A 14,924-nucleotide genomic window follows, 5' to 3' on the forward strand; every position below is an offset into this window, starting at 1 on the left:
ATAAGACATTTCCTTCCTTCCTTCCTGAGTGTGCCCAGGACAGCTTGCTTGAACCATATATAGATACACCTATAAATTAAATAAAAAATCAATCAATATTACTGTCATTGGAATGTCATTAGTGAAATATCTAGACAAGTATTGTGTATATAAGGAATATACATTTAATGACTGGCCAGAGACAATATTTACGATAGGCAAAGGCCATTTTAAAAAGGATGTAGGCAAAAAGAACCCATCACAATGCCATTTAAATACTAATAAAATGCAGTTAAGACTAAATATGCAGAAGTGCATATAAAAGATCATTAATGGATCTTAAGGGGACTAAAAATCTGACATTTCACTACTACTCAAATGTAATGTCTGTTAATAGATCTGACAGAGAGAGACAGAGACAGAGGTGACAGAGAGAGAAAGAAGACCGAATCAGAGACAGAGAAAAAAGTATGAGGGGTGAGAAAAAAAAGGTAGAGAGAGAGAAACAGGGAGAAAGAGGGAGAGAGACAGAAAGAGAGAGAGAGAGAGAGAGAGAGAGAGAGAGAGAGAGAGAGAGAGAGAGAGAGAGAGAGAGAGAGAGAGAGAGAGAGAGAGAGAGAGAGAGAGATAGAGAGAGAGAGATAGAGAGAGGTGACAGAGAGAAATAAGACAGAATCACAGACAGAGAAAAAAAGAATGAGGGGTGAGAGAAAGAAGGTAGAGAGAGAGAGAGAGAGAGAGAGAGAGAGAGAGAGAGAGAGAGAGAGAGAGAGAGAGAGAGAGAGAGAGAGAGAGAGAGAGAGAGAGAGATAGAGAGAGGTGACAGAGAGAAATAAGACAGAATCACAGACAGAGAAAAAAAGAATGAGAGGGGAGAGAGAGAGAGAGAGAGAGAGAGAGAGAGAGAGAGAGAGAGAGAGAGAGAGAGAGAGAGAGAGAGACAGAGAGAGACTGTTGCTCAGACAAATAAACATACAAATAATATAGTTTAAAAAACACACCATAAAACTCTAAATATTTCTTTTTTCAAACCTGACATTGGATACACAAACACAACTGAATAAAGCCAGCAACAAAATATGTTTGTTTTTATAGCAGCAACAGCAGCTGTTTGCATGAAGGAACAAGCCATTGAACACAGTAAATAGCCTGCTGCAGACATGTTGCACCTGCTTATGTAAAACTATGAGATCACCACCAGAATCACCTGTCTCCACACAAACAGGTTCTCCTTACAGCACACGGCTTGTTCTGTTTGGACAATTACGGATGGAAACAGGTGAGAAATACAGAATGGTGTAACGTATCACATGATTATATTGCATGACATAACGTCACATGACACAAAGCAAAAAACCACAATAACACCTCAAGTATGTATGAATGAAAGCAAAGGAATGGTTGGTGAAGGGCACCCAAAAACATTGTTTAATCAGTGGCCAGTATGTGTCAAACATGACCAGCCCCAGTGGTGTAGGGGCCAAGTTATTGTCTTTGAATCTAGGAACAAAAGTCACAGGAAAAAAAGTCACAGGAAAAAAAGTCACAATTTTTAATTAATAGATTTTTGTTAAATGTTCTGTGATTTTAATGTTGGTGGTTTAGGCGGATGTTCCACCCAATACCATGAAGAAATTCTGCCACATTCTTGCGGTCCTCAAGGCGATCAACACACAAGTTGCGAAGACGCTCTTGCAGTTGGACGTAGCATCGACGAACCTGGCATCGAGGTGGGTTACCAACCGCATCCTGCTGGATGATGGTGCCCACTGTAGCTTGCTCACGTTGAAACCATTCAATAACTCGCCAGATTGATGGGTTGAACATGTTGTTCCAACCTTCGCACAAGTTGTTTGTATGCGGATTATTGTTCATGGTGGCATCATGAACGTTCCACAGGACAGGAGCAAACATTGGTGGAACACGGCGCAACCAGCACTGAGCACTTTGTTTTGCGAGTTGCATGTTTGGTATACATGAACCCCTCATGACAGATTTTGTGACCACCCTTATTGCTATGAATAACTTCCATATTAAATATACTTCTGATACTAGCAAGCTGGTATATATATCTATATATAGTGAAACACATTTAACCTTAGGCATTTTATAAATCATTTACAATAGGAAGCCCTTAGTTTAAATCTATCCTAATCAGTAAGCTAGACCCAAGCATCACCCCTGCACAATATGAAGACTCTTTCTTTAATCCTGCCTAATTGACCCTAATTAATAAGTGTAACAATTAGTCACCACCCATGCACAATATGAGGCCTCTTTCTTTAATCTAGCCTAATTGACCTACTTAACAATTACCCCATGCATACTATGAGTATGATGCCATATTCAATACTCTACAAACCCATACATTTTGTTACATAAAAATTGTTGTTGTTTTTCCTGTGATTTTTTTTCCTATACTAAATTGTGACTTTTTTCTGTGACTTTTTTTCCTGTGACTTTTTTCCAGCCACCATTGTCTTTATGGGTAGTAGGTACCGAGTTTGAATCCTGATGTTGACTCAAACCCAGGGTGAGTTTTAATGGCTTAGTGGGATGTGTACGGTCACTATATCAACTTAATTCCTCAAATTACCATTGACCATACTCATGGAAAGAAAGAAATGTTTTATTTAACGACGCACTCAACACATTTTATTTAGGGCTTTATGGCGTCAGACATATGGTTAAGGACCACACATATTTTGAGAGGAAACGCGCTGTTGCCACTACATGGGCTGCTCTTTCCGATTATCAGCAAGGGATCTTTTATTTGCGCTTCCCACAGGCAGGATAGCACAAACCATGGCCTTTGTTGAACCAGTTATGGATCACTGGTCGGTGCAAGTGGTTTACACCTACCCATTGAGCCTTGCGGTGCACTCACTCAGGGTTTGGAGTCGGTATCTGGATTAAAAATCCTATGCCTCGACTGAGATCCAAACCCAGTACCTACCAGCCTGTAGACCGATGGCCTGCCACGACGCCACCGAGGCCGGTATACTCATGGAAGTCCAAATAGCTGAGGTAACAAAAAAACCCAACATAAACCAAGATATGATTAAGTCACCACGCAGCTAAAAAGAAACAAGAATATTTTTGTGCACTTCCCTCTCAGCAAGAGCAGTATATACTATAGTCATTAATCCATCACTTGCAGAAAACTAGATTCATAACATTGCCATTGTAGTATCTTTGCATTTTTAAAATATTTTTTTATTTTATTATTTAAAAAAATTATTATTATTTTTTGGTAAAAGACACCACAAACGTTTAAAATAGAGACTAAGACATTTTAGTTAGGACATCACAAATATACAGACAATGATAATGAGATGAATGATGAAAGTGCAGTATTTACGTTTCAGTATGGGACTACTTGACAGGGCTGTGCTTCATTCAAGCTTGGTCTCACTTGAGCCAAGTCAGCATCACCTGATTACATGGTACATGGATCTTGCAGTGTCTGCTGGGTAATCAGCTCCCATCACTGAAGGAAGGAAGGAAATGTTTTATTTAACAATGCATGCAACACATTTTATTTATGGTTATATGGTGTTGGACATATGGTTAAGGACCACACAGATATTGAGGGAGGAAACGCGCTGTCGCCACTTCATGGGCTACTCTTTTTGATTAGCAGCAAGGGATCTTTTATATTCACCATTCCAGAGACAGGGTAATACATACCACAGCCTTTGATATGCCAGTTGTGGAGCACTGGCTGGAATGAGAAATAGCCCAATGGGCCCACCAACAGGGATCGATCCCAGACTGACCGCACATCGAGGGAGCACTTTACCACTGGGCTAATTCCCACCCACCATCACTGAAGGAGACACACCCATAATCACACCCATGAAATGGGTGAATCTCAGTATATGTGGCTTTACACCTATATATTACCAATGGGCTAATTCCCACCCACCATCACTGAAGGAGACACACCCATAATCACACCCATGAAATGGGTGAATCTCAGTATATGTGGCTTTACACCTATATATTACCAATGGGCTAATTCCCACCCACCATCACTGAAGGAGACACACCCATAATCACACCCATGAAATGGGTGAATCTCAGTATATGTGGCTTTACACCTATATATTACCAATGGGCTAATTCCCACCCACCATCACTGAAGGAGACACACCCATAATCACACCCATAAAATGGGTGAATCTCAGTATATGTGGCTTTACACCTATATATGAAATGGGTGAATCTCAGTATATGTGGCTTTACACCTATATATGAAATGGGTGAATCTCAGTATATGTGGCTTTACACCTATATATGAAATGGGTGAATCTCAGTATATGTGGCTTTACACCTATATATGAAATGGGTGAATCTCAGTATATGTGGCTTTACACCTATATATGAAATGGGTGAATCTCAGTATATGTGGCTTTACACCTATATATGAAATGGGTGAATCTCAGTATATGTGGCTTTACACCTATATATGAAATGGGTGAATCTCAGTATATGTGGCTTTACACCTTTATATTAAAGGGACAGACCCTAGTTTTTAAACACTAAGGCATCATTTTCACCTAGACTCTAGTTTCAACCCGTAAAAATGAACACTAAGTTTGGTTAATTTACAAACCTGTAACAAATTTGGATACAACAGAGTGAAACAAGAGTCTGTGAATTTGAAATACTCTTAAAAATAGACTAAAATGCGACTCCATAACAAATACTTCTTAGACGCATGTGTGTTTTTAAAAATATGAAGAAAAAAATGCATTTTGTGGTATTAGAAACACCAGGATAACCAGAAATATTTCGGTTGTACAGAAATGGATAATCTAAACAATAAAATATAAATAATGTTTGATTTCAGTGATCATAAACGGTTCTAATAGTGAAAATATGCCTTAGTGTTTAAAAACTAGGGTCTGTCTCTTTAAGTGAAAATATGCCTTAGTGTTTAAAAACTAGGGTCTGTCTCTTTAAGTGAAAATATGCCTTAGTGTTTAAAAACTAGGGTCTGTCTCTTTAAGTGAAAATATGCCTTAGTGTTTAAAAACTAGGGTCTGTCTCTTTAAGTGAAAATATGCCTTAGTGTTTAAAAACTAGGGTCTGTCTCTTTAAGTGAAAATATGCCTTAGTGTTTAAAAACTAGGGTCTGTCTCTTTAAGTGAAAATATGCCTTAGTGTTTAAAAACTAGGGTCTGTCTCTTTAAGTGAAAATATGCCTTAGTGTTTAAAAACTAGGGTCTGTCTCTTTAAGTGAAAATATGCCTTAGTGTTTAAAAACTAGGGTCTGTCTCTTTAAGTGAAAATATGCCTTAGTGTTTAAAAACTAGGGTCTGTCTCTTTAAGTGAAAATATGCCTTAGTGTTTAAAAACTAGGGTCTGTCTCTTTAAGTGAAAATATGCCTTAGTGTTTAAAAACTAGGGTCTGTCTCTTTAAGTGAAAATATGCTTTAGTGTTTAAAAACTAGGGTCTGTCTCTTTAAGTGAAAATATGCCTTAGTGTTTAAAAACTAGGGTCTGTCTCTTTAAGTGAAAATATGCCTTAGTGTTTAAAAACTAGGGTCTGTCTCTTTAAGTGAAAATATGCCTTAGTGTTTAAAAACTAGGGTCTGTCTCTTTAAGTGAAAATATGCCTTAGTGTTTAAAAACTAGGGTCTGTCTCTTTAAGTGAAAATATGCCTTAGTGTTTAAAAACTAGGGTCTGTCTCTTTAAGTGAAAATATGCCTTAGTGTTTAAAAACTAGGGTCTGTCTCTTTAAGTGAAAATATGCCTTAGTGTTTAAAAACTAGGGTCTGTCTCTTTAAGTGAAAATATGCCTTAGTGTTTAAAAACTAGGGTCTGTCTCTTTAAGTGAAAATATGCCTTAGTGTTTAAAAACTAGGGTCTGTCTCTTTAAGTGAAAATATGCCTTAGTGTTTAAAAACTAGGGTCTGTCTCTTTAAGTGAAAATATGCCTTAGTGTTTAAAAACTAGGGTCTGTCTCTTTAAGTGAAAATATGCCTTAGTGTTTAAAAACTAGGGTCTGTCTCTTTAAGTGAAAATATGCCTTAGTGTTTAAAAACTAGGGTCTGTCTCTTTAAGTGAAAATATGCCTTAGTGTTAAAAAACTAGGGTCTGTCTCTTTAAGTGAAAATATGCCTTAGTGTTTAAAAACTAGGGTCTGTCTCTTTAAGTGAAAATATGCCTTAGTGTTTAAAAACTAGGGTCTGTCTCTTTAAGTGAAAATATGCCTTAGTGTTTAAAAACTAGGGTCTGTCTCTTTAAGTGAAAATATGCCTTAGTGTTTAAAAACTAGGGTCTGTCTCTTTAAGTGAAAATATGCCTTAGTGTTTAAAAACTAGGGTCTGTCTCTTTAAGTGAAAATATGCCTTAGTGTTTAAAAACTAGGGTCTGTCTCTTTAAGTGAAAATATGCCTTAGTGTTTAAAAACTAGGGTCTGTCTCTTTAAGTGAAAATATGCTTTAGTGTTTAAAAACTAGGGTCTGTCTCTTTAAGTGAAAATATGCCTTAGTGTTTAAAAACTAGGGTCTGTCTCTTTAAGGAGGACGGGATGTAGCGCAGTGGTAAAACACTCATCTGATGAGTGGTCTGTTTAGGATCGATCCTTGTCGGTAGCCCATTGGGCTATTTCTCAGTGGGATGGGGCTTATAAAAAATACCTTGCTACCAATGGAAAAATGTAGCGGGTTTCTGCTCTAATATGTCAGAATTACTAAATATTTTACATCCAATAGCCGATGATGAGTAAAATCAATGTGCTTTAGAAGTGTCATTAAACAAAACAAAGTTTAACTTTCTACTCATTAAGCCTAGTGGTGTACTCACAGTAACAAAATAAAAACTTCCCCATTGCCTGAGGTGGGACTCTAACCCAATACCTACCCGGTTAATAGTTTAATAGTTAAATCAAGATTCCAGTCATTTGTGAGACAAATATAGAGAATATAAATAATGCTTTGACATCAAGTGGGGTTTAGATACTGTCAGGTATCAGTCAATATACTGCACCATTATCAAGTCAAATAAATTCATACACCAGCGGAAATCTTAATATATGAACTGAAGTGTAAAAACCACATACTTTCATTATTTAATTAAAAACTTGACATGTCTTGAAAGATAATAAATAACAAAGCATATTAACTTCCAGATAGCATGGTCCTCCAATTCACATAAAAACAAAGTATGCAAGTTATAAATTTCTTGTACGTCAAGTCTATACTAGACAAATAAACACAGATTACTTGCTTTAAAACAATGATAATACAATACCAAACATTTCGTTCAGTAAGACAAACTATTTTTTTGGTTGTCTTCTTCTTCTTCTGTGTTCAGTTTCTTTATGCTCCTTGAATTCAAATCATGATAATTTTTGAGTTGAAGATTGACTTCAACAAACTGCAATACATCATGTACTGTAATGAATACATGTAGATAATTAGGTGTAAAACACAAATTGAGATGTTCAATGGGAATACTAAAAATCAGGTCAGGGATGAGAATTTTTTGGGTTGAGGAATAAGGTTTACAAAATCCCTAGTAACAACATATTAAATCATCTTCAAATAAAATGGTAGTGTGGGTAATTTTTGGCATGCTTCCATCAGAGAACTGTTCAAGCATGCCTGTCATGGGCACAATCGCTGACTTTGTCAGAGAGTCCTGTCCATGACAGGAAGGAATAAAATGGTTATCTAATAGTATGTTTATAGTCCAATCGGAATTACTAATGTACATACCGTACTACATACCATACATGTACTGTTAATTTTCTTGACCTAGCAAACTCACAAGGTGTTGAAATAGCTTTGGGAATTTCTCACAGAACTGGTAACCTAGATAACTAATTAACCTTTTAACGATATTAATTGATTTTCAGCTGCAATGAAGGTTGAAAATAGAAGAAGGTATAAAACAATGTTGTTAGAGAATATCTTTACAAATGTAATAAGCGCCAATGACTAGTTCAGACAGTGGACATCTCACCTGAGCTAGGTGTTTGGGTCAAAGGATTGAATCACCTTAATGAAAACAGAAATGATGAACCTAAACAAAAGAAAAGTAGCAGATAATCTGTTTGCTGATTAATATATGCTCATAGTAGAAGTTCTTAAGCCTGTTATTGACTATGGATAGTTTTGTCATGCATAACAATCAACCTGTAACAGTTAAGTTGTCAAACTCATGAACTTAGCAATTCCCAGCTGACTAGCTTTGACAATGAATAAATTCAGACCATCACACAATATCACTAAACCTGTCATGGGCAGAACTCTCCGGCGAAGTCAGAGGTTATGCCCCCGACAGGCATGCTTGAACAGTTATCTGATGGAAGCATGCCAATAATTACCCACACTCACTAAACACAGAGTCGACTGACTCACCTAAACAGTGCAGTGAATATGTTATCAGACTAGCAGCCTATAGGTAGTGGGTTCGTGTTTCGCTAAAGCATAGAATTTTACATACCTGGATATGCATGTTATACTACATGGAATAGCTGTGCTCAGTGTAAGTCTAAAAAAAAAGTTTTTTGCATGCACACCATGGACAATTTATGGTGTTTTTGGTGTGTACATTTTGGTACTTTTTCACTTATATTGTTGTCACCATGACACCTATGTAATGTTAAAAAAAGGTATGGATTGAAAGAATACATTTTTATATCTACTTTATCGAGTAAATGATTCATATGCAGTTTATTTTATTTATTTTAAAGGTGTACCAGCATTGTTTTGGTATCTCTGTCCTGATGTCTCAATCAAAAGCAGATAAATTACAATATGTCAGCCTGACCTTGTTGAGATGACATCTGTGTAATTGTCAAGGAGATGGAACAGGTAATATGGGAACCAGTATAATTGCAATTATGCCCTGTAACAGATTCATCTCTGGATAATGAATCATAACTGACCATTTGAACCCTTTCAGCATCCTGGTGTGGCCAGGCCAAGAATGCTGTACCAGATAAAACCTCTTGTGAGAGATTTACCTGTACAAACAGAATTCTTTGATACCAATAAAATGAAAGGCAAAATGAAAATCATTATTTTCAAATGGTGTTAAGGTGAGCAATCACATGGAGTTTCAATTAAAATTTGTTAAATTTTTTATTGTAAGGTGACTAATTCGCTGATCTCCTAAAAGTTTCTTGTGAGAGATTTACGTGTACAAAAAGAATTTGTTGATACGAGTAAAATGAAAGGCAAAATGAAAATCATTCACTTGAAATGGTGTTGAGGTGAGCAATTACATGGAGTTTCAATTAAAATTTGTTAAATATTTTATTGTAAGGTGATCAATTCACTGATCTCCTAAAAATATCCAGGCAAATGTGGAAGGGAGCATGAATGATTACTAGCCAAAACAAAACAAAACAAACAAATAAACAAACAGGGATTCTATGGGAATGTTAATTTTGTTTATTAATCCATGATGATAATTCTCAATAAAGAAGTTGTTTAGCAACATTTTTCTACATTTTTCAAAGTTTTTTTGATAACTGCAAAGAATTAAAAATATTCAATTTATGTATTAAGAAAATATTTCAGTTACTCTTTGAACTGAGTTAAGCAAATATTTTGAATATGAAAACATAAAATATTTCTTGTTTCTCAGATTTGTTTAGGCTTATGAGAGCAATACTTTTCAAATACACAACAAAATATTTTCTTCACCTTTTCAAATATGTCTGGAGTGTATGGAATCTGGGTCAATGCAGTTTGCCAATATATCAATATTATGGCTTGAAAAGCTAATTTGTGATGTATTAACTTGCTATTCACCTCCATGAATCAAGCTAAACTCATCCCTTTGAAGCCTGTTAAAAACAGTGTTAATAACAATTATATTTCAATAAACCTTTTATCTATATAGACATAAAAGGATTGCCACAGATTAACTTTTAATTAGTATAAAGATGGGGGAGTGGGAAAATTAAGGTAAACATGTTGTGTGTTCTAATATAATTTAGTTTAAAATACCATGTGCTGTACATAAACCTGCATGTATTAAATTGGAAAAAAGAAGAGGTACACATAATATATATATATATATATATACATAAAAAGAAGAGGTACATATAATATATATATATATAATATATACATAAAAAGAAGAGGTACATATAATGTATATAAATATATACATAAAAAGAAGAGGTACATATAATATATATAAATATATACATAAAAAGAAGAGGTACATATAATATATATATATAATATATACATAAAAAGAAGAGGTACACATAATATATATATATAATATATACATAAAAAGAAGAGGTACATATAATATATATAAATATATACATAAAAAGAAGAGGTACATATAATATATATATATAATATATACATAAAAAGAAGAGGTACACATAATATATATATATAATATATACATAAAAAGAAGAGGTACATATAATATATATATATAATATATACATAAAAAGAAGAGGTAACACATAATATATATATATAATATATACATAAAAAGAAGAGGTACATATAATATATATAAATATATACATAAAAAGAAGAGGTACATATAATATATATAAATATATACATAAAAAGAAGAGGTACACATAATATATATAAATATATACATAAAAAGAAGAGGTACACATAATATATATATATATAATATATACATAAAAAGAAGAGGTACATATAATATATATAATATATACATAAAAAGAAGAGGTACATATAATATATATATATATATATATAATATATACATAAAAAGAAGAGGTACATATAATATATATAAATATATACATAAAAAGAAGAGGTACACATAATATATATAAATATATATATAAAAAGAAGAGGTACACATAATATATATATATAATATATACATAAAAAGAAGAGGTACACATAATATATATAAATATATACATAAAAAGAAGAGGTACATATAATATATATATATAATATATACATAAAAAGAACAGGTACATATAATATATATATATATATATATATATATATATATATATATATATATACAGTGAAACCTCTCAAAATCAGATCCTCTTAAACTGGAATTCCCCCAAAACAGACAATTTTCAAGGTCCTTTTTGAAAAATCAGTACAGAAATTAACCTCTCTAAACTGGATACCTCTTAAAACTGGATATTTTACTTGGCCCTGAGGGTGTCCGGTTTAGAGGGGTATCACTGTATATAAAAAGATGAGGTACATATAATACATATAAAATATAATGTAAGCAGATAATACACAACTGAACTCATGTAATCTTGTTTTGTCAAAGAATTGTTTATACCTAAAAATGTGTTTAATTAAGGGGCTTAGGATGAGGAGTTTGAAAGTTTTAGACAAACCCCTCCACTGAGGCTAAAACAAAATGTTGTTTTTTTACAGTGCAATATTAGACTATTCATATAAATGTCCAGGGAAAGTGTAGACAAAAGGATCTGCTAGGTTCATACTCGAACACCCCTCCCCCCTCCAGATGCAGACCAAACCACACCCCTGTAATTGTGGGTTTTTGGCGTTATCTTTATAGAAAAGTTCAGAGTATTAAAAATAAAATTAGCAAAAGTGAATGTTTTAGTCATCATCAGAGAAGATATGAGCTCATGACTGAGAAATGAGGATAACATATTTATTATGTCACAATCCCAATCTGACGATCTGTCATAACCAAGTATGAATGAAAGGAAATGAGGAGACACCGATCTTAGTGCATGTTATGGAAATACTAGCACTGATGGATAGCCAATCACATAGCATATCTAGAGTTCAATTCATAATTACCATAAGAATGTATGTTCATTTGCATAACATTTTAACATTGCATCCTCTACGTGTTACTAATATAAATGTTTGTAATATTTTGCATACCTGATACACTTAAACCTTATCAAAGGGTCACCTATTTTAAAGAGTCACCTGTCTTAAAAGACCACCTGTTGTCATAAATTATTACATATAATAGAAACTTGACTTGTAGTCACAAATCACTTGCCTTAAAAACACTTCTTTAGCTAAAGCTTTTGACTGTATACTGTTATAGCAGTATGACCTAATAATAACATGCACAAAAATTGGATTCCTTAAATTGTATATCTGAATATAAAAGTATATGAATCAAGATGATAAAAATTTAATATGTGTATACTTAAGAATACATTTGATGTTTATAGGGTTTTAATAAATTCATATGAAAATAGATCGTCATATAACCAACACAGAGTTGCTGTCTTATATTGATGAAACAAAAATAACATGTGCTATAGTATTTACAAAAATATTTAATATTTTAAACAAATAATTTTCTTACAGGTGAAACAAAACACATAGAAAAATCTTTCTTGATTCAAAATATGAAAGAACGAAAAAAGAAAAAGAAAAAAATGCTGATGTCAAATATTTATTATTTTGAAAATGTTTTTATTACAGCTGAAACAAAACACACAGAGAGAAATCCATTTTGATTTTAGAACATAAAAGAAACAACAAACCCTTAATTCAATAAAGATAAATATTTACACTTATAGTACTGAAGTGTCTTTTTTCTTCTTATCTAAAATTGAAAATAAGATTGAATAATGGACATAATCCCTGTGAGTGACATACATTATGCACAATTGTCATAAATTACGAGAGCTGCATGTCAGCCCAGTAACAACACATGTCTGCATATTCTAGTATCACGGCAACCAGAGATGCATTAGGACACGGAGCTTTGATCAACAAAGCAGTTGTTCAATGCCTTCCAAAACAAACCGTATGACAAATTGATTAATTCTTCTGCAAATTTACAGTAGAATGACAGAAACATTTGCTTGGCGACATGTTCTCAATAAGTCTAATCGGAAAAAATCCTGAAAGGGGGAGAGAAAAAAAAAGAGACAGTATTATAAAAGAAATTGTTTGAAGAAAGTGTTTGTGATTCACCTCTAACGAATCACAATATCTACAAACATCCTAAGCAGTTGTTTCTCAACTGTAATGTATTTTTTTTCTTTTACATGGGAACTGGAGTAAACATCAAGATACGAAATACTTTACAGATGAGAACATTAAACAAAATCCTAACAACTATCTCACCGAGGTGTTGACTACCTGTGTGAAATTCCACCAGTTACAGTGTAAATGAGCATGTTCAGCAACCATTAAAACACACTGGAAATCAATTTGCTAGATCAAGTAAAACTAATGGACTGTTGACTTGTGAATCATTCTAACTTCTCGGAAGAAGTTGAAAGATAGGAAAATTACAGAAAGGGTCGAAACAAACTGAAATTGTGGGAGAAATTGGAAAGTTTTTTATATTAAGATAATGAGAATGACAGGCATGTACATATAATGTATTGTCAAATCTGCTAAACAGACTATCTTTTATAACAACCAGTACTTTTTATAAAATGTTTGGTGGTACATGTATTTACAAACATGTTTAATAAATACATTCACTATAAATGTATTTCATACTTATGCATTCATATTAAGACTATATTTAGCAAGAGTCTTGTAATGTTAAAACTGCACAATTTAAAAAACCCCAACAACAACAATTTTTGGTCTTTATAATGTTAAATGGTTTAGGTTATTTGACAGAACCGATAGTAGTAATTTACAAATTGAATATCTGATTGTTAATGATGAATAAAAGACACCCCTCCACCCCCACACCAACAAATGCTTAAATATAAAAAGAATAAAAACAATTCCCCAATAGGCATTTAGCATAAAAACATAATTTGATCCAACTGCACCAAACCCTACCCCACCCCAAAAAAAAACCAATCCCTATAAAATGGTATCAGTTATCTCATTACAACAATGACATCATCACCCATTCACTCCTTTAACACCACCACCCCAAAACATTATTTAAATAACTTTCAATATTTGAATGCCTAAAATGTTATGGAGCAAGGGAGATAACCAGTGTTAAAAGGGGCAGCCAAACCATGATAGGAGTGTTGTTATTACTTGTACTACTTGTAGGCTTGTTGTGTAACAATCTGGATTATTTTCATTTGCAAACAAAAAGATAAGATAATCAAATTCCACATTTCCTTAGTTAAAAAACAATCTCTTATATATTCAGTTGGATTGTAATATACTGAGATATGCCCAGACAGATACGAGTGCTAAATAGATTGGTGCAAAACTGGAACAATTTTCTATTTTGATTCTTGCTGGTAATAATATGAATACCTTTGTACATTTAAAAAAAAACCTGAAAGAAAACATTTTCAGTAAGGTATACCATGTAACAGTGTGCTTAAAGTGATCTACACTTAGAATAGTGTTGGTGTTAAAATTGTTCTCTGAAGCAGTTCATGTCAATTTATTTTCATGCTCATGGTTTAAGCATGCTTTTCTAGACACACACACACACACACACACACACACACACACACACACACACACACCACAGATATCTGAGCTAAGACAATATTGAAAGAATAAAATTATGTAGTAGGGTTACACCTACTCACCAAAACATCAAAACTTAATTGCAAAGCCAGAGGATGGACCATGGAGACCTCCACCTCCAATATAAAATCCTGGCCATGCCAGTGTTAAATCTCACTTGCATTGAAGCTGCTACCAAGACCTAAACCCCATGCCTACCAAATTTAAGGCTCATAGCATAACCACTGTGCTAATGAAACCAGTCCTCTGAAAAACGTCCCAATTTCACAAAACATCATAAACCTAGTTTTGCATGTATATGTAAATTTACGACTAAACCACAATTAGTAATACTACTAACATTACAACTAATATAGTTTGCAGTATACATATTTCATTTTCTTTTATCCTAACAATATTCAGTCTTCCGTGATAATGTAATTTTCTGCACGAAATAAATACCACACACTTGTAAACATACGACTGCTGTAACTGCTTGTGGTAAATGTAAACTTGCAATGTTTTGTGAAATTGGCTCCAGATATCTCCTGTAT

General features: G+C 33.6%; 1 long non-coding RNA gene across 1 annotated transcript; it reads right to left on the minus strand.

The window, feature by feature from the left end:
• Window positions 1-19: 19 nt before the first annotated feature.
• Window positions 20-14,654, minus strand: LOC121372569. Its single transcript, XR_005957953.1, has 3 exons — window positions 14,454-14,654; window positions 3,341-3,469; window positions 20-69 (listed from the first exon to the last, which is right to left on the minus strand). It is a non-coding gene; the product is annotated as an uncharacterized LOC121372569 (long non-coding RNA).
• Window positions 14,655-14,924: the final 270 nt, after the last annotated feature.

The sequence above is a fragment of the Gigantopelta aegis genome, chromosome 4 (assembly GCF_016097555.1).
Source record: "Gigantopelta aegis isolate Gae_Host chromosome 4, Gae_host_genome, whole genome shotgun sequence".
Lineage (NCBI taxonomy): Eukaryota > Metazoa > Mollusca > Gastropoda > Neomphalida > Peltospiridae > Gigantopelta > Gigantopelta aegis.